The sequence below is a fragment of the Bubalus bubalis genome, chromosome 15 (assembly GCF_019923935.1).
Source record: "Bubalus bubalis isolate 160015118507 breed Murrah chromosome 15, NDDB_SH_1, whole genome shotgun sequence".
NCBI classification, from domain to species: Eukaryota; Metazoa; Chordata; class Mammalia; order Artiodactyla; family Bovidae; genus Bubalus; species Bubalus bubalis.
In genome coordinates, this window is record NC_059171.1 from 78,095,737 (window position 1) to 78,119,575 (window position 23,839).

Below are 23,839 nucleotides of genomic sequence, written 5' to 3' on the forward strand. Positions count from 1 at the left end.
CACTGCTCCAGAAATAGGTCCTGAGATGGGTGGTGGACCAGCTGCCAGCTGGAGCTCGGTTCTTCCCGGCTATGTGTTCACTTACTCGTCCATCCATTTACACGCTGGTTCATCCTCTATTCTGTTGGGTCCTGGGCAAACCACGATGGGAGAGATGTCAGTTTTTCCTCCAGTTCCGGGGACTCTCATCACAAGCTAGAACACTGGAGGCACAGCCCACCTTCGCCTGATGTCTCAGGAGACCGGCTCCATGGTCCTGGCTCTGCTGGTGATACGTGATTCACAAGAGTGAACACTCCCTGGGCTTCAGTGTGCTCTTCTGTGAGATGGGAGGACTGGACTTCACAGCAATGTATTCCTGAAAAGAATAGCCAGTTTCATCAGACCGTCAATCCTGAGACATGGGGTGGTTTCTGCAAGAGGGAAATGAACCCTGCCCCCCAACAGCTGCGCTTGCCTAAAGGGGATCAAAATCAATCTTGTTTCCACAGAACTCCTTCCTGACTGGTGGACATAGGGCTCGTATCCACCTGTCCTGCTCAGACCTATGGACCCATTCTTCCCTGTCTGGAATCCAGATCCCACACCTGATTAGCATAACCACCTTGAGGCCCCCAACCCCGACTCCCCAAAGCCCTTGGAACTCCCTGCCTGACCCCCTCCTGGACACACACTGTGATTTCCTTCCCTGACAAGAGGCTGATCTCAGCTTCTCATTGTTTGGTTTTGGTTCCTTGGCTTTGTTTCAGTCTGCTCATTTTCATTTAATTCCTTTTATTCTTCTAGCTCTAACAATCACCGTGTTCCATCCTTTCCATCATGTTATGTCCTTATTCTCTTTGGTGAACTTTGAACTGGTCTTTTATTTTCACGCTTGGAATTTCTGTGGTTTTTGTTTTGTTTACATACTAGCTTTTTCTGGGCAAAAAGTCAGGCATCCCTCAAACCTGGCTCTGCCTCTGGCCACTCTACATGTTCATGGTGGGCACCTGGGAAAGACCGGCAATCTCTCAGAACCTTAATGAGTTCATCTGAGAAGCGTGGGTCCCGATCTCTTTACCATGGGGCTGAATGGGGCGGAGCTGCAAGCCTGGCACGTGATAATTGCACCGTCAGTCTCGGCTGCTCACACCCTCCTTGATTTAATCACAGCCAGAGGGAGAGGTGAGTGAGAAGCAGCTCTTTGGGAGTCAAAGTGCCTCTGCTGTGGGAGGAACTTGAAGGATGCCTGGCACAGCCTCCGAGGCTGGGGTTACTTGCTGTCTGAGAGCTGTCCAGGTTCTGTGCAGCCTCTGTTTGAACATGATTTAGGGGAGCCTCCCCACTTACGGGACTGTCCCTTCAATCACTCACAGCTCCCCTCTTTAATTTCTTATCTTCTGAGCAAAAATGCGTTGCCAATAAAGCCCAGACATGGGCCTTGGTTCTCCTTGGTGCTCAGACCCCCACTGCAGAGCTGGCGCCCTCCTCCCTGGTTCCTGAGAGTGCCATCCCCTTCTTAGAGGATGTCCCTGGTTGATAGGAGCTCCCAAGACAGGTAAGGAGAGGTGGAGAGAGAGAAGAGTAAGACATCAGATCAGCATGTGTGTTCAGTCATTCAGTCATGTCTGACTCTATGCCATCCCATAGACCGTAGCCCACCAGGGCTGTCCATGGGATTTCCCAAGCAAGAATACACTTCCTCCTCCAGGGGATCTTCCTGACCCAGCTATTGACCTTGTACCTCCTGCACTGCAGGCAGATTCTTTACCCACTGAGCCATCAGGGAAGGCCAGGAGGGGTGGGCACTGTGGCTAATTAGAGAGCACCCTCGAGGTCTCAACGAAAGCAGACCTGCTTTTCAGCTCCAGCCGCCTGCTTGCTGCCTCTGAGAAATTAAAGCAAGGCAATGCAAACTTGATATTTCCCGAAAAGCCAGAAATTCTGTTTTCTATTTTTTTTAATGAGAAATCTCCTGAACTTCACATATTGGCAACTTACTCAAAAAATTCTCAAATGCTATATAAAGTCATCAGACACTCCTGATTGTAGTCCAGTAGTTCTTATTTTTGGGTAGAAGAGCTTATCTTCTCTTTGATGATAGCTTCGAGCAATTGCCAGAGGGAAAATTGCTCTCAAAATTATGCCAAATCTTGAATACAGTTGAGAAGGGTCTAGGAAATTCAGAATAAGAACAAACCCTGATAGACTGTAATCTTTCAATGAATAGGGTGGGGATAGGAGGGTTACTGATGACATTGATCGCTCTTGGTTTTTTTGTTTTTGTTTTTAATGTTATTGAGGTGTATTTTTGTGTGCAGTTTGAATAGTCTTGATATATAAATACAACAATGTAAATAAACATCAAGATATAGTTACAGGAGACTTCACTGATGCTCCAGTAGCTAAGGCTCCATGCTCCCAATGCAAGAGTCCCTGGTTCAATTCCTGGTCAGGGAACTAGATACCACATGCAGCTAAGACCTGACACAGCCAAATAAATAAATAAAATATTTTTTTAAATATATTAAAAAAAAAGATATAGCTACAAAAACTTGTAACTTGTATAGTTTCCCCTCTACTTTTTCTAGCCCAGGCAACTACTGATGGCTTTTTGTCACTTCAGTGCGATTTGGTTTTCCTAGAGTTTTCTATAATTGGAATCATATAGTATTCTTTTGGGTCTGGCTTCTTTCATGCCACATAATAGTTCTGAAATTCATTCGGAGTATGTATGTCAGTAGCTGCGTCTATTTTTATTGGCAGGTTGTATTCCATTCTATGAATTGTCACATTTTCTCCATCCACCAGATGATTATTTTTTAGCCACAAATTCTGGTCATAATAAATCCTTTCATAAATAGGTTGCTGAATGTGCAGCCATAGCTTTTATGAAAAACTGAAGAGGATGCATACAATTAGAACACTGTTTTTTTTTCACTTTGATTTTGAGCTTATGATATTCAGTATCAACATTAAATAATGACATTTGCATCATAGATTCAGTTCCAAAATTTAAGAAACAATACTACCTCATAAAAAAGCCATTAGCTCAACTTTATGAGGGATTTTTTTCATTTGATACTTGAACAGAGTATACTTTTAAAGTTCAGATTGGCTCTCTAGTGCCCTAAGCCTTAAATGATTCATAACTTTCTTTACTGTAGGCCTTATAGAATTTTCAGCCTCTTTGGAAGACTCTCTGAAAACTACAACCACTTACCATTTAAATAATTTTTAGTTGTTAAGCTGATACTTTTAAAATTCTTGGGGTTTTTTTTTCCCCTTTTTTCTCTCATTCTTTGCAAAAAGTAAACTTCCTAGTATTGAATGTATGTCAGGTGACTTAAACAAGCAGGGTTAGTTTTTTTTAATATTAATTTTATTTATTATTTATCTGGCTTCCCGGGGTGGGTCTTAGTTTCAGCATGCAGGGTCTTATTTGCAGTGTGTGAACTCTGAGCGGCAGCATGTGGGATCTAGCTCCCTGAGCAGGGGTTGAACCCCAGCCCCCTACGTTGAGAGCTTGGAGTCTCAGCCGCTGGACCACCAGGGAAGTCCCAGGGAAAGTTTTTCCTCTTTCTTAAACTAATAGACTTTTTCTTTGTAAGAGTTTTAGGTTCAAAGAGAAATAGAGAGACCCCACATCCCACAATACTGCCATCAACACTCCCCACTGGAGTGGTGCGTGGGTCACAATTGATGACCCTACATGGACACATTATTATAACCTGAATCCACAGTTTATATGAGGGGTCACTCCCTGTACACGCTGCAGGTTTAGACAAATGTATAAAGATGTGTCCACAACTACAGTTATCTGGAGCCGCTGCACCGCCCTAAAAACCCTCTGTGGTCACCTGTCCATCCACTCACTCTCCACTCCCCAGTCAGTCACTGATGTTCTTATTTTTTCCCTAGTTTTAATTATTCAAAATCTCACATAGTTGGAATCAGAATGTGTAGATTTTCTGCTTTGTTTCTTTCACTTAGTAATATACCTTCAAGGTTCTTCCATGTCTTGATAGCTCACTTCATTTTACTACTGAATAATATTCCACCATATGGATGGACCACAACTTTTTATCCATTCACCTACCAAAGGATATCTTAGTTTCTTCCAAGCTCTGACAATTATGAATGAAGCTTGAGTAACATCTGTGTTCAGATTTTTGTGTGGACATAAGTTTTCAACTCATTTGGGTAAATACCATAAAGTATAATTACTGGATTATATGGGAAGAGTATAATTAGTTTTGTAAGAAACTGCCAAACTGTCTTTTATAGTGACTGTATCTTTTTTGCATTTCTACCAGCAATGAATGAGCGTTCCTGCTGCTACACATTCTTGCCAGCATTTGGTGTTGTCTGTGTTTTGGAATTTAGCCATTCTAATAGGTGTATAGTAGTTTTAATTTTTTTAATTTGCAATTCCCTGATATATGATGTGGAACATCTTTTCATATAATTATAGCTATATAAATTCTTTGCTGAGGCAATCATCAGGTTTTTAAATCATAACTAAAATAATATCTGCTGTATGGCTACTATGTGCCCTCTGTTGTAAACTTGTAAAACTCCCCTGCTCACTAGGTTATTACCTCCATTTCACAGATGGAGAAACTGAGGTTCGCAGAGGCAGGGGTCCCAAGCTGGCAAATGACTGTGTTCCAGGGGGAAGCCAACTTCACACTCACTTGACCATGCCCCACTGTGCTGGATGCACCACTGAGAAACCTGTCAACCAAACGAAAGCCCTAAAGTTTAAAACTTTCTCAAAATCACTCTTCCATGTAATCTAGAATGGACCAACTTTCCAAAGCAGGGGTACAGAAAGAAGTAGCTTTGAAAGTTAATAATAACTAAGATCAGTTTAAATGAAAGAGTAAAAGACAGATGAATACATTGTAAACAGTAGGTTGAGTAGCAAAAAACAAACCTCACCCTCTGTCCCATCACCTAAAGTAAATGAATATTTTGATTTTTAGTCTATTCTAGATCTGTCCTATAGATGAAACAAAAATTAAAATGACATAGATTTATCTCTCATGTTGAACACAGCCTTTCTCACAGGCTGTCATGAGATTTTTTTCCATTAAAATTGCTTGAAAAGAGGCAGTCCTTTCTCTTTGGCGGAAGGAGAAGGGGACGACAGAGGATGAGATGGGTGGATGGCATCACCGACTCAATGGACGTGAGTTGGAGTAAACTCCAGGAGTTGGTGATAGACAGGGAGGCCTGGCGTGCTGTGATTCATGGGGTCACAAAGAGTCGGACACAACTGAGCGACTGAACTGAACTGAACCTTTTTAAGCTATTCACAACTTGATTGGAAAGATACTCTATTATAAGACAAACCTAAGACACTTGATGGGTTTCAAAGGGAAGAAGACACAGGAAGGTAAAATCTTGAGGCTCAAGGAGAGGTTCCATGTGTGGGCCCCTGCAGGGGTTCTGATTGAATCGGTAGTGTATTTATTTAATAACCTATTACACCCTTCAGTGTGTGCGCGCGTGTGTGTGCGTGTGCGTGCGCCAGTATCTTTAGAAACCACGTAGAAGAGTGATCTACATCTCCCGACACATTTAACATCCTTGTTACAAACACAAGTGTTTCATAAGGCTTGGAATTGATTGCCTTTTGCTAACTTATAGAATATCTGGATGCACAAGCTTCTTAAATAGCAAACAAGATCCTCCTCCCACCTGTTTAGCAGGTAGGTAAACCAAGGAATAACTTGCACAAGTCTCCCTGAAATAGTGAGAAAACTGAAAACCAGAATTTGCAAATGAACTGTAACCCTTACTGTCAAGACAAAGGGACTATATCCGTGTGTGAATTTCACAACACAAAGCATCAGAGGATAGATTGCTATTGTGGCCACTCTTCCCATCCCTATGACTCACAGTAAGACGACACGAATAACTGTTCTGCTTGGTCTCATAATTCCAAAGATAAGGCCACCGATCAGCAACTTACCTCATGTATGAATCCTTGTCAATCTGTGCCCCAAACACTCTAAGGCTCACTCTTGCATCAATTCAACAGTCCAGAGGGGATGCTTATACTAAGCCAAAATTTGACTGGCCATCCGTTCCCCTGGTCATCTTTGTAAGGGGTCTTCCACAAAGGTAATTTCACTTTTAAACAATGGACAACATGTGGAGGATTTTTTAAGCCTTCAAAGACCCATTATTTCCGTACTTTGCTGGATAATGCTTTGTTATTTACAAAGCTTCGTCTTTGTCCCATTTTCTTTTCATTTCAAGAGTAGAGAAAATTGCACATAAAGATGAGATTTGGGGTTAGAAATCCATTTATTCCTTTCCATAAAATTACAGGCTTCTCTTTTTAAAAATGACATCTGTGTCTAGCAGAACATGGAGCAGGGTTTGCGCTCTCTCTCTGCTCCGGAAGCCCAGACTCTTCCAGGTGGACGTGATGATCAGTTGCATGGAGTCCTTGGTCTTGTGCGATGCCAGCCTTCACCTGTCCTGCACTTGCTGGTAGCTGGGCCCTGGGTGGCACCACCCAGGGGGCAGCCATGGTGACGCTGCCGCAGCCTGGCCCTGGAGGAAGTGAAGTGAAAATTGCTCAGTCATGTCCGACTGTTTGTGACCCCATGGATTATACAGGCCACAGAAATCTCCAGGCCAGAATACTGACGTGGGTAGCCATTCTCGCTCTGGAGGAACCTCACTGGTACTTCTTGGGATGGCACCCATGAGGGTGGTTGCATGGGTCTTCAATGATGTCTGAGCAAAAGCAGTTGTGACCGCAAATTGAAAAAATGATTTCCTCTGTGGAGCCGAGACCACAATCTTTTCTGCGTTCACCTTAATGGGATAAAAAGTGCCCAAGTGCCTCAGTTTCCTCTGGAGGTGGAGAGGGTGTTTGGAATGCGTGATGTACTCAAGGAGAGTCTGGTCAGCCCCTCCCCAACTCGCCCATCACAGGCTCTGCTCCCAGCAGCCGCCTCCAGAGGGATCATTTAAAAATATAATTCAAATTGCATCACCCTTCCTGGAAACCCTTCAAAGGCCTCTCTTCACACAGAAAATCAAACCTCAAGTCCTTCCTCTGTACTTCGAGTTCCTCATGATTTGTCCAGTGGCCCTTTTTGACCATTTTTCACTCAATGTTCTCCAGCCAGCTGTTCTTTCAAATCACCCCAAGCTCTCCCACTTTGGGGTGTCACAGGCTGAAACTTCTTCAGACATCCTGCATCTTCACTTCCCTCAGGTCTCTGCTCAAAAGTCACCTCCTCCCACAGTCCTTCCCTCACCATCCTTTCTATATCAACAGCCACATCACAAACCTTACCTCCTCTCCCTGGATGTCTTTTCTCACCATCAATCATCACTGTTTATAATATGCTCTTGATTATCAAAATCTCCCACTTGAATTTGAAATCCCAAAGAGCCGGTGCCGTAAACCCACTGCCTAGCACGAAGTCTGACACTTGGAGGGCACTCAACAAACACTTGTTGAATGAATGAAATCTGCACAGTCTACATCTGTCTCCTGCTGAGAGTCTCAAGGTATAGTCTCAAGGTTTCCTGGAAACTGGTGAGAGTCATCACACCTACATGCGAGGTGCTGGATGTCTTGCCCAAACTGTGTCTGATGCTCACACATTCCTGGTCAGTGGAGACAGGAGACACTGCAGCTGAGTTCTTCAGCAGTTTTGAATTTCAACTCAACCGAGTCAAAAGAGATGACACGACCTCCCTCCGTGTCTTGGCCAGCCACCTGGGCAAACGCAGGGTTGGAAGACAGAAGCAGATTCTTCAAAGACGGACTTTCAAATCCCCTGAGCCCCCTGTCCACTTCTGTCCCTGAACAAGCTCCTGCTTCTAGAATTTATGGGCATCCTAAGAAGGCAAGAAGTGATCATGTCCATGGATTGACCCAGTTCCTCTTGCCATCACGGCTGGCAGCCTAGGGCCACCACAGGCCCCCAGACCCAGTGTTCCTGGACCTGACCATGAGACCACTGCGGCCTCCAAATAAGGGCTGGTCTGGTTGTGCTGAGTCTTCTGCTGGCCAGGCTGCCCTGGCTTTGACCCTAACTGAGTGGGAGAGTCAGTCTTTGCTACCAGTGATGGAATCCCTGTGACCTCATAGGCCTGCATCTTTAGAATCAAGAAGGAGATTCTCTTTCTCTTGGAAAAGGTTCTCTGGAGAAGACAGGAGGAGCAAATTACCTGTGCTTGCTGACCTTGACCCCTTCCAAGTCCCCCGCCCAGGACCTGACTGCAGTGTTTGACCTCTCACTCATCTGGCTTTGGACTCACCACTCTCTCAAGCATGACTTGCTCTATCACCTGGTTCTTCTGGTCCCATTGGCTTCAAGTAATAATCACAGCCTCTACTTATTGATCATGTAGTGTGAGCCGACAGTGAGCTGATCAATTTCCATTCACTAATCATGTCTTATTCTTGCAACAACCCCTCAGGATTGCAAACTCTAATCTTAAAATGATACAACTGAGATTTACTGAGATACAGAGGTTTTTTGGTTCATGGTCTTGAAGCAGGTAAGTGGCTGAGCTGTCTCATGGTTCCAAAATTAATCAAGAAATGGAATATTCAAGGTAAACATGAAAACAATTTTTTTCCCCTGACACCTAGGAATATAGTCTCTATGGACAAAGATGTATGCATAAGAGTGATCAACTTGGCACTACTTATAATTGTGAAAAACTGGCAATAACCTAAATAGCAACACAAACAAATGATGAGAACTCCATGTAATGAGATATTACGCCGTTGTGAGGAATGGTAATGTAGGGCTGTGCTGATTTTCATGTAAATTTGCCTAATGGATATCGTTGAATAAAAACACATTACAGAACCAGTCTCCCATCTCATTCTCTAGAAGTTAATGCCAAAGTGTTTCTTCTACAGCTTTGCATATATTTTCTGGGCATTGAAAGGTATTTAGATGCAGAGAGAGAGAGAAAGAGAATGAATCTGTTTTATGAAATAGAAAAAAAATATTCTGTTCTGCAACTTGCTTTTTTCACTTAAAAATCTTGTTGCTGTTCAGTTGCTCAGTCATGCCTGACTCCTTGTGACCCCATGGACTGCAGCACGCCAGCCTTGGGCATCATTTCAGCTGACTGAGATCTAGCTTCTTTGTTGAAATGGTAGCAATGCATTTTATTTATTTATTCGGCATTTATTGAGAGCCTATCACATGCCAGGTGCCGTGTTAAGCACTAGAAAGCTCTTCTCAGATGGTAGAACATACTGTTCTTTATTATTCCTCCATCAATGGGTATTTTTCTCTTACTTTTCCTATTACAGAGCACACTGCAACAAATCTGCATGTGTGTATACTCTGTATTGCTCTGTTGCGTGTGTCTATGCTACATTTCTAGAAGTGACATCACTTGGTCAGAGAGTAGGCACAGCCTCAATTCTGAGAGATTATTTTTCCCGAGCATCTTAACTGTGAGAGTCTAATCAGCCAAGGGATGAGGGCATTTTCCAGTATAGAGGAAGGATTCCTCTGATGGGGATTTTGGAACAGAGAAGTTGGTTTGTGAAATAGATCTCAGCAAAGAAGAAAAGGAAGAAAGCCACGGTGTATGGAGCACATTGGAAAAGGCAATGGCAACCCACTCCAGTGTTCTTGCCTGGAGAATCCCAGGGATGGGGGAGCCTGGTGGGCTGCCGTCTATGGGGTCGCACAGAGTCGGACACAACTGAAGCAACTTAGCAGCAGCAGCAGCAGCATGAAGCACATACTCTGTACTTGGCATGCCCCATAGATAACAAGCATTTTCCTCACAACACCTCATTAATCATGAGGTTAGTTCCCAAGAAGCGACACAATAGGTGCCAGGAAATGTTTAAGTGAATACATGTGGGGTGGACATCATGATCGCCATTCTGCGGGTGAAGCCAAGGAGATTCAAACCTCGTTCAATCCCACCCAGCCTGCCAGGGTTAGGACTGCTGCCCAGAGGTCCCTGTGTCCCCCTCAGGATGGGTCAGAGGTCAGGAGCCTGATGCCAGGGGATGAGCAAGGACTGACTTGCAGAGCTGCCCTCCTGTGATGAAAGTCTTACAGCAAAAGCAAGAAAAGCAGGGGCAGAGCAATCATGTCCTGGCTATGGAGTGGCAATCCCCATCCCTCTTGTTTAAGAAAAAGTAAGCCCACTTTCGTAAATAGCCTGCCCTCTCTGTATCACAGATATCACTCATCCTTCTCTGTCTGCTGTGCAAGCAGCCACTGCCCGGGCCCTCTGGCTGGGCAGTATCAATCATCTTGACAGATTGCAAAAGCTCACATCTCCTGCCTGGCTTCTCACTTGCTCACCTTTGCCAGGAGAGGGAAAGGCTCCCGACAAACATTTAGAGCATGAAGAGTAATAGGGCTGCGGCTGCAAAAACCAGTGGAAAGCAGGAGCCAGCTACAGTGATTTGTAAGCGCCGGATGTGAGTGCCTCTGCCCCTTTCTTCAGTGACGGCATCCCACTGGGAGCTTGACTGTGACCGTGCTGATGTGCTTCCTTCAGGAAAATCAGCAGATCAAGAGAGCAGCTTTCCCCACCAGCCCTTAAAGAGTCATTAAACATTTACTGCTGTACAAACCCTAGAGGAGACTTAGCTTGCAACTACTCAGTTCTGCCCAAGACCAGAAGTGGGCTGACATATGATATTACTTCTACGTGAAATCTAAAATATGACACAAATGAACCCATCTATGAAACGGAATGGGTCTCCCCTAGTGGCTTGGCCAGTGAAGAGTCTGCCTGCAATGCAGGTGACCCAGGTTCAATCCCTGGGTCGGGAAGATCCCCTGGAGAAGGATATGACTACCCACTCCAGTATTCTTGCCTGGAGAATTCCATGGACAGAGGCTGGTGGGCTACAGTCCATGGGGTCACAAAGAGTCAGACACAACTGAGTGATGAACCCACGAAACAGACTCATGGATGTAGAGGACAGATTGGTCGTTGCCAGGAGGGAGGTAGCTGGGGGAGGGATGGAGTGGGTGGTTGGGGTTAGGAGATATAAGATAAATAACAGGGTCCTACTGTATAGCAGTACGTCAAGACTGTATATTGTCACCCTGCTTATTTTACTTATATGCAGAGTACATCATGAGAAATGCTGGGCTGGAAGAAGCACAAGCTAGAATCAAGATTGCCAGGAGAAATATCAATAATCTCAGATATGCAGATGACACCACCCTTATGGCAGAAAGTGAAGAGGAACTAAAAACCCTCTTGATGAAAGTGAAAGAGGAGAGTGAAAAGGTTGGCTTAAAAGCTCAACATTCAGAAAATGAAGATCATGGCATCTGGTCACATCACTTCATGGGACATAGATGGGGAAACAGTGGAAACAGTTTATTTTTTTGGGCTCCAAAAATCACTGCAGATGGTGACTGCAGCCATGAAATTAAAAGACACTTACTCCTTGGAAGAAAAGTTATGACCAACCTAGATAGCATATTCAAAAGCAGAGACATTACTTTGCCAACAAAGGTCTATCTAGTCAAGGCTATGGTTTTTCCAGTGGTCATGTAGGGATGTGAGAGTTGGACTGTGAAGAAAGCTGAGCACCGAAGAATTGATGCTTTTGAACTGTGGTGTTGGAGAAGACTCTTGAGAGTCCCTTGGACTGCAAGGAGATCCAACCAGTCCATTCTGAAGGAGATTCTGCTAAGTCGCTTCAGTCATGTCCGACTGTGTGACCCCATAGACGCCAGCCCACCAGGCTCCCCCATCCCTGGGATTCTCCAGGCAAGAACACTGGAATGGGTTGCCATTTCCTTCTCCAATGCATGAAAGTGAAAAGTGAAAGTGAAGTCGCTCAGTCGAGTCTGACTCTTAGTGACCGCATGGACTGCAGCCTACCAGGCTCTTCCACTCATGGGATTTTCCAGGCAAGAGTACTGGAGTGGGGTGCCATAGCCCTGGGATTTCTTTGGAAGGAATGATGCTAAAGCTGAAACTCCAGTACTTTGGCCACCTCATGCAAAGAGTTGACTCATTGGAAAAGACTCTGATGCTGGGAGGGATTGGGGGCAGGAGGACAAGGGGATGACAGAGGGTGAGATGGCTGGATGGCATCACTGACTTGATGGACGTGAGTCTGAGTGAACTCCGGGAGTTGGTGATGGACAGGGAGGCCTGGCATGCTGCGATTCATGCGGTCACAAAGAGTCGGACACGACTGAGCGACTGAACTGGACTGAACTGACTGTATAGCATGGAGAACTATACTCAATATCCTATGATAAACCAGCAGTATAAATGCTATTAAAATATATATATTTTTTGATCTGTGGTTGAATGAATCTACAAATTTGGAACCAGTATATTTTCATTCCAGAAAGTTCCATAAAGCAAAGCTTGAATTTGCTGTAACTCAGCAACTATTCATATAGCATTTACATTGTATTTACAACTATTTACATAGTATTTATATCATATTAGGTATTATAAGTAATCTAGAGATTATTTAAAGTATACAGAGGATGTGCATAGATGGTAAATACTACTCCATTAAAAACTTTTTCATTTTACCGTATTATTATTCTCTTTCTTTCGTTTTTAATTATTTTTTTAGTTTTAAATATTTATATTAGCCAAGCTGTGACAGCATGTGGGATCTTAGTTCCCTGTCCAGCTATCAAACCTGAGCCCCCACACCTTAAATGTAGCATCTCGACCACTAGACCACCAGGGAAGTCCCAGTTCCATGCCATTTTATATAAGGGGCTGGAGCATTCATGAATTTTGGTTATCTGTAGAGATCCTGGATCTAGTCCCCCACAGATTCTAGGAGACGACTGTATGGCCTTTCACACTGTTCTCCTGAAGTAAGAATTTCTTGCCCTGGAAGCTCCAGAGCTACAAGTCCTTGACAACGAGAGAGATGGGGCTGTATCACTGATCTGGTCATCGCCTCTCCCCATCCCTGCAAGAACTTAAACCCTCATACCAACCTTTCTGGGTCCCTTCCTACCCTCTTCCCGTTTCTCCAAGGACAACCTCTCCATCCTTCCCCACAAGTCTCCTTCTGGCCAATGTCAACTGTCCAGGCCCCAGGACTCAGGGGAAGGCACATCCTCCTCCACCCCATTTCTGCTGCTGGATGGCCAGAGTGACACCCGGTCTCAGGAATGGGGCAAAAGAGCTGGTGGGGATCTCACTTGAGGCCACTTCGGGCCTCAGTTGATTTTTTTTTTCTTAATATTTTTTAAAAAATATGCCTTGCACCATGAGGATTAGTTTCTTGCCAAAATATCTCATGAAACTTACATAAGAGATCCCTACTGTTTGCAAATATAGCCTTGACTTTAGAATGATAAAAAAATATTTGCCCTTCTCCAACCTCACGTTATGGTAGGAATTTACATAACCACGAAGGATACTGCTCCCCACCCCTCATCTCTAATTACAGGGCCTGTGTACTGGCTGGGGAGGAGAAGGGGGCACATGGGTATCAAGAAAGAATGATAAATGAATGAATGAAATCTCCTGTCCTTGAGAAGTCTATAGTCCAGTAAATCATTTCAGAGAGATTCACTGAATTACAATTCCATGCAGTGAACATTATGACTAAATCCTGCCTAGATGTAGGAGATTTGTGTAGGAAGTAGTCTCCTCCTAGAACAAGGGTCAGGAGGTGTCCACAAGGAAGGAGGGGCCTCGAGCCCCTCAAGCTGGGCCCTCGAGGATGAACAGGAATTTTCATGTTGCCAAGACAGTGATGGATATTCGCAAGAGAGAAGGCAGCCTGTCTTGGTGAGTAACTAATAGAATTTGAATCAAGTCTTTCAGGTGCTCACTTTTAAGAGCTGTGTATCTACCTTCTAGGCTTTTCTCTGCCCTCATCTAGTCATATTATCTATAATCAATATATTGAGATGTACATCTTTTCTTTTACATATTTGCAGCTACTTTCTAGCAGGGGAAATAGGTAAATTGCAGCATAGTAAGTATACCATAATTGCATTTTACCCGATTTTTTCCCTTGCCACAAAAAATTCTGCAAAGATATCATTGTACATACTTACATGCCAGTAATTTTATTTTCGCAGTAGATACTCCCCAAAGTAGATTATTGGGTCAAAAGTTAGATGGATTTTTAATTTTAATAGAACAGACTACCTTCAGAAATGCCTCTGGTAATTTATAATCCCATCAGCAATATATGAAAAGTCCTTTTTCTCTAATCCTTTGCCAGTCATGAATTTTATAAATCCTATTACTTTCTGTCAGTTGGACAGTCAGAAGTCCCAAACTCATCGTTAATTATGTGCCCATTCCCATGAGTCTGCATGAGGTTGAGGGTAGAGCTGGCTCTTGCTGTTGAGCTGGCAGCTGCTGGGGTTTCATGCTCAATGAAGGAGGAGACAGGCCTGTAGGTCAGGAGCTTCACACCCCACGTGCGTGCGGTTCCTCTTACTACATCTGCGGCAGATGGCACAGTCAGCCATGGCTTCCTCTTCTTTAAAAGAACATCCCGGAGAGACCGTAACCCTTGAGCACTGCTGGTGGGAACCTGAAACAGTGAAAACTATGAAAAACAATATGGAGTTTCCCCCAAAATTCAAGAGACCCACCATATGATCCAGCAATCCCACTTCTGAGTATGCAAGCCCAAAGAATTCAAATCAGGAACTCCAAAAAATAAAAAATCTGCACACCCATTTTCACAGCAGCACTGTTCAAATAACCCTGGGGTGGAAGCAACCCAAATGTCCTCTGATGCTTGGATGGATGAATACAATGTGGTACTTACATACCGTGGAATGTTATTCAGTCTTTAAAAGGAAGGAACTTCTGACTCGTGGAGAACACGGATGAACCTTGATTTCCTCCTGCTCAGTGAAAGAAACCAGGAGCAGCAGGATAAACACTGCACAATCCCACTTGCAGGAGTTGTCTAGTCAACTTCATAGAGACAGAAAGTAGGTGGTGGTAGGGAGGAAAGAACGGGACACTATTGTTTAACGGGCAGAGATTTCCAGTTTGGGAAGATGAAAAGAGTTCTGGGGATGGATGATGCTGACGGTGGAGCAAAAATGTGAATGTACTTAATGCCATTGAACGACACACCTAAAAATGATTAAAACAGTAGATTTTATGTTCTGCATATTTTACCAAAATTGTAAAACATTAAACAATAGGCAACAGTGCGCTGTGAGCTAAGTCGCTTCAGGCACGTTGGACTCTTTGCGACCCCGTGAACTGCAGCCCGCCAGGCTCCTCTGTCCATGGGATTCTCCAGGCAAGAACACTGGAGTGGGTTGCCACGCCCTCCAGGGGATCTTCCTGACCCAGGGATCAAACCTGAGTCTCTTTCTTGAGTTGGCAGGCAGACTTTTTACAACTAGTGCCACCTGGGAAGCCCCATGAAACCCAAGAGAGGTTTTATATGCGTGTATATGTATTCAATGTATACAGTATAATAATATAAGAACAGTAAAAACCTACCTCCCCCCAAAAAGAGCTAGACCATGGCTAATACAGTTGTATTTCTCTGTGAATATAACTCCTACATAAATTCAGAGGCATTAAATTTGCTGTATCTGAGCCAGAGAGAAACACAAAGACATTGTCATTGGGAGAATCTCACAGTTGAATACCAGAGTGGGTTGAGAAGAGATGGGTAGGCTCTGGGAACACCTGCTAAATCTTGAGAGATGTTTTTCCTCTAATTTTACTTGTTTGTTTATTTTATTTCCCAATTTGGAACTTGTTTACAGTTTTCATTTCCAATCTTTTAGAGTTTGTCCTTGACATTTTACTATTAAAATTACTCGACACATTCTAAGACTAAATAAAAAAACCACATCTTTCTTTCCCAAGTAAATTGTATCAGTTTGGTTCTTATAAACCCTTACTTACTTCCATGTAATTATGTTGGTATTTTATTATGTATTTTCAATCATATATATTTAGGTTGTTATTAAACACCAAGAATGTTTGTTGGGAGTTATTTACATGTTTATCCATCTATTAATTCACTATTCTTTCTTGTTTTGAAGGCTTTTTTTCCTTCTTTCTGAAGTATATCATCAAGTAATTTCTTTAGCAAATTTAGCCTCAAAATTAGTGTTGAGGCTGTGCACTTATGTAGTTAGAGATGTATGTGTTCATCTAAAGAAACATGAGGAGATTTCCTCATAGTTCAGTCAGTAAAGAATCTACCTGCAATGAAGGAGACCTGGGTTTGATTCCTGGGTGGGAAAGAGCCCCAGAGAAGGAAATGGCAACCCGCCCCCAAGTTCTTGCCTGGAGAATCCAATGGACAGAGGAGCCTGGAGGGGTTATAGTCCATGGGGTCACAAGAGTCAGAAATGACCTGGCGATTAAACTACCACCAAAGAAACATTTAGAGATATGCAAAAATGTATATGTCCATTCTGCAAACATTTATTTGTATACATCCCTTTGACATATCCTTGCATCTGTTTCATATATATGTTTATTTCCTTCCTTCTATCCCTAGCCCACTATGATGTTATTAAAAGATAATTTTCAAAATAACAAAGATCATGACTTTCATACAAATATAAAGTGAACATATATCAAAAGATTTTATTAAATCCATTAGTTAACAGGAGAATCAGCAATACATTAACACTTCTCAAGAGAAAAATCTGAAGAAGAGACACATATAATCAAGAATCAGAGACATTGTAAAGAATTTGCTAACAGATACAAAACTGGTTGCTATCCGACCAAAAATAATGTTTGAAGGAAGCTCTTCCATTGGATCAGGGGAAGTCAATTACATCACCACCAGATAAAATTTGAAATTCCTTTATATCTCTATAGGAAAAAAAAGTCTTTAAAAAAAAAAAAAATATATATATATATATATAAAACTTAGAGTTGTAAAGTAGTCCAGTTATAGACTCTGAGGGACTCAGAACCTTATATGATCAGATAAACCCAGATAATGCCTAGGGTTCTGTTGGAAAAATATCCAATCCCCTTTTTCCCATTCCAAGTCTTTCATGATGTTCAGTGTCTCTAAAAGCACACTGGTTGAGACATCTCTAACAGTCCAGTGGTTACAACCCCATGCTTCCACTGCAGGGGGTGCAGGTTAGATCCCTGGTCCCCTGGTCAGGGAACTAAGATCCCGCATGCTGGGGTAGTACAGCCAAAAAAAAAAAAAAAAAAAAGGCACACTGGTTATGGGGGGAGAGGGTGTGAATGCCAACTGGGATATCCCATTTCAGCCACATGAACTTTGAATAAGTGACTTCCCGCTTTTCAGGAGGTCATGGAGAGCTTCACAGGAGGAAAGGCCTGAAGTCTTGACCTTCGAGAAGGAGCAGGAACTGATCAAACATGACCTGGGGATACATGGACTGGCTTAATGAACAACACACGCACGTGGGTTAAGAAGCCCAGTACCCTAGGATTCCTGACTTCAGAAAAATGGAAAATAACTTTATATTTGTCCCTCTGCTTTCTCACCTATGAAAACTTCTGACCTATATGTACGAAGAGAATCTGTGACTGTCACAGGAGGTCATGTTTACGAAAGCATTTTGAGATCTTCAAAGGACTGAATTTTTAAGTTCTATTGTGCTTTATGTATATTAAGTCACTGAATCCTCATGATGATCCTATGAAATTGAAGCAGTTAGAATCCTGTCATCTGAATCTTATAGGAACCCAAGCCTCTTGCCCAAGATCACACAACTAGAATCTAGGAGCAAGCCCTGGCAGTCTCCTGATATTGCAGCTGAATTTAAACGTAGAATGTTGACATGTACCAGGACCTAGAAGGAGATGTCAGGGGTGTGGCTCCGGTCTAGCCATAGTCCTTTTTCCTTCAAGACTTTTCATTTGTTGATTCGTTTACTCCCTTGTGAACTTATTAATTCAATTGTCCTCTATTCTTCCTGCATTATACAACAGATCTCCTGCATAGCATACACTAGATAGATGAAACCTCAACAACTCAATGTTGATTCTACTTAGCTTCACTAATCAGCGAGGAAATGGAGGTATGAAGAGTTCAGGTAACTTTCTCAAGGTCGGAGAGCCAAGCAATTTGAGCCGTGACTAGAATCTGGGACTCCCGTTTGTCCTTGAGACCATGGCTTGCCCACAGTCAAGCCCAAGGCTGGATGACTCTGAACGCACACAGCATGGCTCACCTCTTAGATCTTTGTTCCACGGCTCCTGGAGGACTTCACACCCCTGACTTCTCCCTGGGTCACTGCAACAGGGGTTACCTGGGCTCCAGACTCTATTCCCATCATTGCACATGGTTGGTTCCACGTTGTTCAGTTGTTCAGTCGTGTCCAACTCTTTGCGAACCCATGGACTGCAGCATGACAGGCTTCCCCTGTCCTCCAATTTCTCCCAGTTCGCTCAAATTCATGTCCTTTGAGTCAGTGATGCCGTCCAACCACCTCATCCTCCTCTGTCCATTGTTGGTTCCTTGAGTAAAAGCCAAATTGAGCATCTCACACAAGTCCCTCCCAGTTCCCTGGCCCTTAACTATCTCCCTAGACCCACGTGATCCCCCTTGTCTTCTTTCTCTCTAACCTCATGGCAGGACTTCTCCAAATATCCCGCCTGCTCTTGTTTGCAGACAGAGATTCTTAGCATCAAGTTCTGCTTTTAACTAGTTTGAGTTGCTTTCTCTGGTTTTTATGTGTAAGGTCCCTGAGCTCAGTTTACTCCTCTATGGAGAGGAGACCGTGAAAGCAGCGGCCCACTGGCTGGCTTAAGTGAGGAACCTAGTATATTGAATGGCCCAGTGTAAGCACCCAACTTGCCTTTGGTTTGGTGGATGTCCCTGATGTCTTTCGCCCTGCCAGGCACTGCCCTCTCTCCCTGGTACACCCTCCCATTCTTCTCCTCCCCCCAGCCCACATCATTGGCAAGCCGTCTTCATCTTAAATGCCCAGCTTGCTTTTTTAGGAAGCATTCTCTGGTGGGGTGGGGGGGGGGCAACCTGGGTGGCTGGCCCCATCTGGGTTCATGAAGGACCAAATGCTTCCTTCAGCAAAGCACAGATCACCCTGCACTATGGCTGTCACTCATTGTCATGTCCATCCTTGACCGGTGAGCTCCATGTAGGCATATCTCTGCATCCATGTGCCCTGGGTATGCAGCTCTGTGCTTGGTGCACAACAGGAGCTAAAGATGTGTTTGTTGAATGAATGAACCAGGGGATGAACACAAGCTTCATGTCTCTCACGCTTTCAAGGGATGGAAGACACGTGGAATTACTGATAACCCCCCGGATCCTTCTTCCAAATTAATTAAAACTTGATTATCTTGGAGACTGGAAATAGATCACATCTCCATTTGGAATGAATAAGACAAGCAGATCATTAGAATAATGACTAAGGAAATACAATCTCTGACATTTAAAGGGCATTGTCAGAATCCAGGCCCCAAGTCAGTGAGTCCTGCAAGTGACATTTCAGGTTTGGAGGGTCAGAGCATCATGAAACTAAATGAGGCCTTGGAGGTGATCTCATCTGACCAGCTCATTCTGTACGTAGGAGACTGAGGGTGAGGGGAAGGGAGACTTGACTGAAGAGATCTGAAAAGGAGTCTTGCCCAAGGCTGGTTTGTTCACTCTCATGTAAATGACAGCATTCTAGGATGTGCATGGCAACCTGTGTGCCAACCACACAAAGCTTCTATACACAGCACACATGTGACATCATCTGAGCCATGAACCTTCTGACACTTGGGTCCGGGTTATTCTCCTGCCAGAGAAGGGCTCTTCCCCCTTATCAGGGCACAGAAAATTGCATGATGTCACACAGGGCTGTTCAGAGAACTAAAGGTGGGCCACACAACCCCACCGGGAGTGAACAACAGGAAGTGTGTCTTGTTTCATTTGGTGATTTTAATGTGTATCCTTGTTTTGTAATAAATTGTAACCATGAGTAGAACAGCTTTCCTGAGTTCTATGAATGCTTCTAGTGAAGCACTGAACATGAGCATGGTTTGGGGGGACCCAGATACAGCCCCCTACTCTGTTTACCAACATATCACATACCTGTGGGAGGAGACCCATCAAGATGGAAAGTGCATGGTCTTCCCCAAGAGCACTGATTGTGTCATGAGCTTTAACTGTATAAGAAAACCACACTTCGTAGCATCACATAAGAGTCATGATTTTGTAGGTTTCCATTTGGACCGGGCTCAGCCAGCCCGCAGGAGAAGACAATGGCACCCCACTCAAGTACTCCTGCCTGGAAAATCCCATGGACGGAGGAGCCTGGTAGGCTGCAGTCCATGGGGTCCACAGAGTCGGACACCAATGAAGCGACTTAGCAGCAGCAGCAGCAGCAGCCAGCCCGCTCTTCTTCTCTTAGCTGGGCTCATGTGGTCAAGTACCAACCAGCTAATGACTCTGCTTCAGGGGTCGGCTGGACGCCAGATAAGAGCGGTGGGGGAGGCTGGGTGGGGTGGCTCTCTCCATCCGCCAGGTGTGCCATGCATTCGGATCCCAGACGCTCCACGGCAGAGCCCGGTGGACAAGCAGTCTTGAGTCCCTGCTTGCTTCATGTGTGCTAACCTCCCACTGACCAAAGCTAGCGTCACGGCCGACTCAGACTCAAGAGGCAGAGAAACAGACTCTGTGCATCAAAACGTGGGCAGGCACGGGTACAGACAAGGGGAGAATTTGCAGCCCGTTTTATAACCTCCCACACCGGGACACCAGTGTGCTCCCAGGAGCCTGGCATCACCGACAAAAAAGTGACAGACCACAGGCTCTGAGCTAGGTGACTGAAAGCCAGCAGACTCCAGTATACTCTTTTTGGCAGTCCCTGTCTGGCACAAAACTCTCTCCAGCAGCTGAGTCAATAAAAGCAATAAAACAAATACCCTACCACTCACCACACATCAGCAAACCACAGTTTATTGTTTGGTCTAAAAAACAAGCAGGGACAGTCATTCCAATGCCATCAAACCCTAGTGGAAGTGCCGCACGCTCGTCGTACGAAATCCCCTCCAAATCCTCATGTATTGTGTCCTCGGGGTAATTTTATGAGTTCAGAGCTGTTCTCCTCTATTTTTAGATGAGGACACTGAGGCGTGGGGAAGCGATGGAAGTGCCCACCCGGATTCATATTCTAGGTCTGATTCCAACACCACTCTCTCAGCACACTGCTGGGCTGCCTTTAATTCAGCAGCATAGGCAACACTCCCTTTTTACAGATGAGGAGGTAGAGGCTTCCAGCAGCTGGTAACTAAAGGGCCATGATGCCCCTGAGTCATCACCTCTGAGTGTTACAGCCTTCATCATGCACTGATTACTTCCTGTGGGTGCTCGTCCACAGCAAAGGTATGGAGTTGGCAGGCAGCAGCAACATGCCCAGGGCTTTCTCTCAAGGAGTGCCAAGTCATTAAAAATACATCTTGGCAGGTTTGTGCTCTTTTGTTCATTTGAGTTTAGGTAGCTTACAAGGATGCATAGATCTGGGCAAGAAAAATTTCCTTTAAGCAGGTGATTCAGAATATGTGCAAACAAGGCAAATGATACTACAGTCAGGGGGGGAAAAAAAAGAAAGAGAGAAGTACAACCAGCTGGTTTGCGTGCATAAGAGCAATGCTCAGGACCATGACCTCTCCCCGGGACAGGCCAGGAAGAGGAATATTCCAGTCTCTGCCTGGAGGGATGTAACAGAGGGGCTGGTGTTGGAGAGCTGATCGTGGACCTCTTCACGTGGGTATATTCTTCTCTCATCTTAGCTTGTTGGGGAAGCTCCTCTTGCTCCTGAATTTCACCCCCGACCCCAGAGAGTGATGCATCCTGCTCTTGATCATATGACTTGCCAGGACCTCCCACTGGCCAGGGAAGAGTCTTGACCTGATCCAGACTTTGGGACACAGAGGATTTCGGATGTCAACCCACTTCAACCTCAAACATTGAAAGTTGCCAGTTTTCTTTGTTTCCTTCGCTCCGCTGCTGCTCCTGCCACAGGGAGCAGATGCAGCCATTGGCGACAACTGGTCCCAGGAAAACGGAGATGCTGGAGCAAAGCTGAACTTGACCCTAACCCTGTGAATGAGAAATACAAATGTCTGATGCTCAAAGCAACTGAGGTTTTGAGGTGTTTATTGTGTGTGTGTGTGTGTGTGTGTGTGTGTGCTCAGTCGTGTTTGACTCTCTGTGACCCCACGGACTGTAGCCTGCCACGTCCCTCTGTCTATGGGATTCTCCAGACAAGAATACTGGAGTGGGTAGCCATTTCCTTCTCCAGGGGATCTTCCCCATCCAGGGATTGAACCCCCATCTCCTGCATCGGCAGGCAGATTCTTTACCACTGAGCCACCAGGGAAGACTCGATATTGAGGTGGGGTCCCCTAAAATGTACCTATTGTGGCACTCACTGTATGGGACACTTCACACAGTCCATGTCATCCGCCCTCCTACCCTCTGGAAGAGTGGATGTTAGTAAGTTGTGGAATCAGAGCAGCCTGGTGCAGGGCGTTCCCCCTCCCTCACCACCTGCTCTGAACCAAATGCAGAACCAAGGGGAATGAGCAGGGCTGAAGGCACGGTCAGGAGCTCGAGCGGCCAGAGCCCCCCGAGGGGGGCGGAACATGGCCAGGCTGGCTGGTGGGTCAGCTGGCTTGATCTACAGGTACACTCCAATGATGGACTCCCCTGTAAGTGGGAACTAATCATACCATGTCACTCTGGGGGTGGTTGTGAAGATTGATCCCAATAACATTGTCAAGTACTGACACACACAGGCAGTCAGCCAGGGAAGATGCTGGTAGGATTTCTGTTTGTGTTATTAGCTCCATCACCAGAGCAAGGCGGATTTGGTGCCTGCACCCACCTGCCCCGAGCCGTTACCTCTGAGCTGCTCCCTGTTAACTAACCCACTCCCTCCTGGGCACAGTCCTACATCACAGAGAGTCCACGGTGATACACTGAACTGGAGTGGTGCCATTAAAATCTGTCAGCTCTCTGTCAGTACACAGGCGCCCCCTGATACGCAAAAGCAGAGCATACGTATGAAATCTTTCCTAAGTCAAAATGGTGTAAAGCAAAGAAGCAATTGCCTTAGGACACATCTTGCTAATGGATACGCAAAATAAATCAAGATAAAGCACAAAATCGGTTCAAAGCTTACCGCAGGTGGATGCTGAGATGTGAGGCGGTTCCGGGGAAGAAAGGAGATTTGCCGGCCGTTCTCACCGCGCTGTGTGCTCAGCGCCTCCATAACAGCTCAGCTCCCCGCAAAGCAAACACTGGGCGTGATTTTCACTTTACGCTATTTTTGTAAAAGTGAAAATCCTCTTCGGTTTTCAAAAAAGGGTACTACTGGAGGCTTTTTGTAAAAGTAAAGTGGTAAAGAAAAGCTTTCAAAAAACAGGAGGTAAACAGGGAGATTGAAGTTAATACATATACACTGCGTGCATGCTTAGTCGCTCAGCTGTGTCCGCCTCTTTGCGACCCCATGGACTGTAGCCTGCCAGGATTCTCCAGGCCAGAATACTGGAGTGGATTGCCATTTTCTACTCCAGGGTTCTTCCCAACCCAGGGATCGAACCTATGTCTCCTGCATTGGCAGGTGGATTCTTTACTGTCTGAGCCACCAGGGAAGCCCTAACATATATACTCTACTATGTACAAAATAAATAACTGATAAGAACCTACTGTATAGCACAGGGAACTCTACTCAGTACTCTATGGTAACCTAAATGGGAAGGAAATCCAAAAGAGAGGGGTTATATGTACACATATAACTGATTCACTTTGCTGTACAGCAGAAAAGAATACAACACTGTAAAGCAACTCTATTCCAATAAAATTTTTTTAAAAGGCAGAGGGTACCTGTGCGAAGCCCTCCTAAGGACCCTCCTGTGTCAGCAC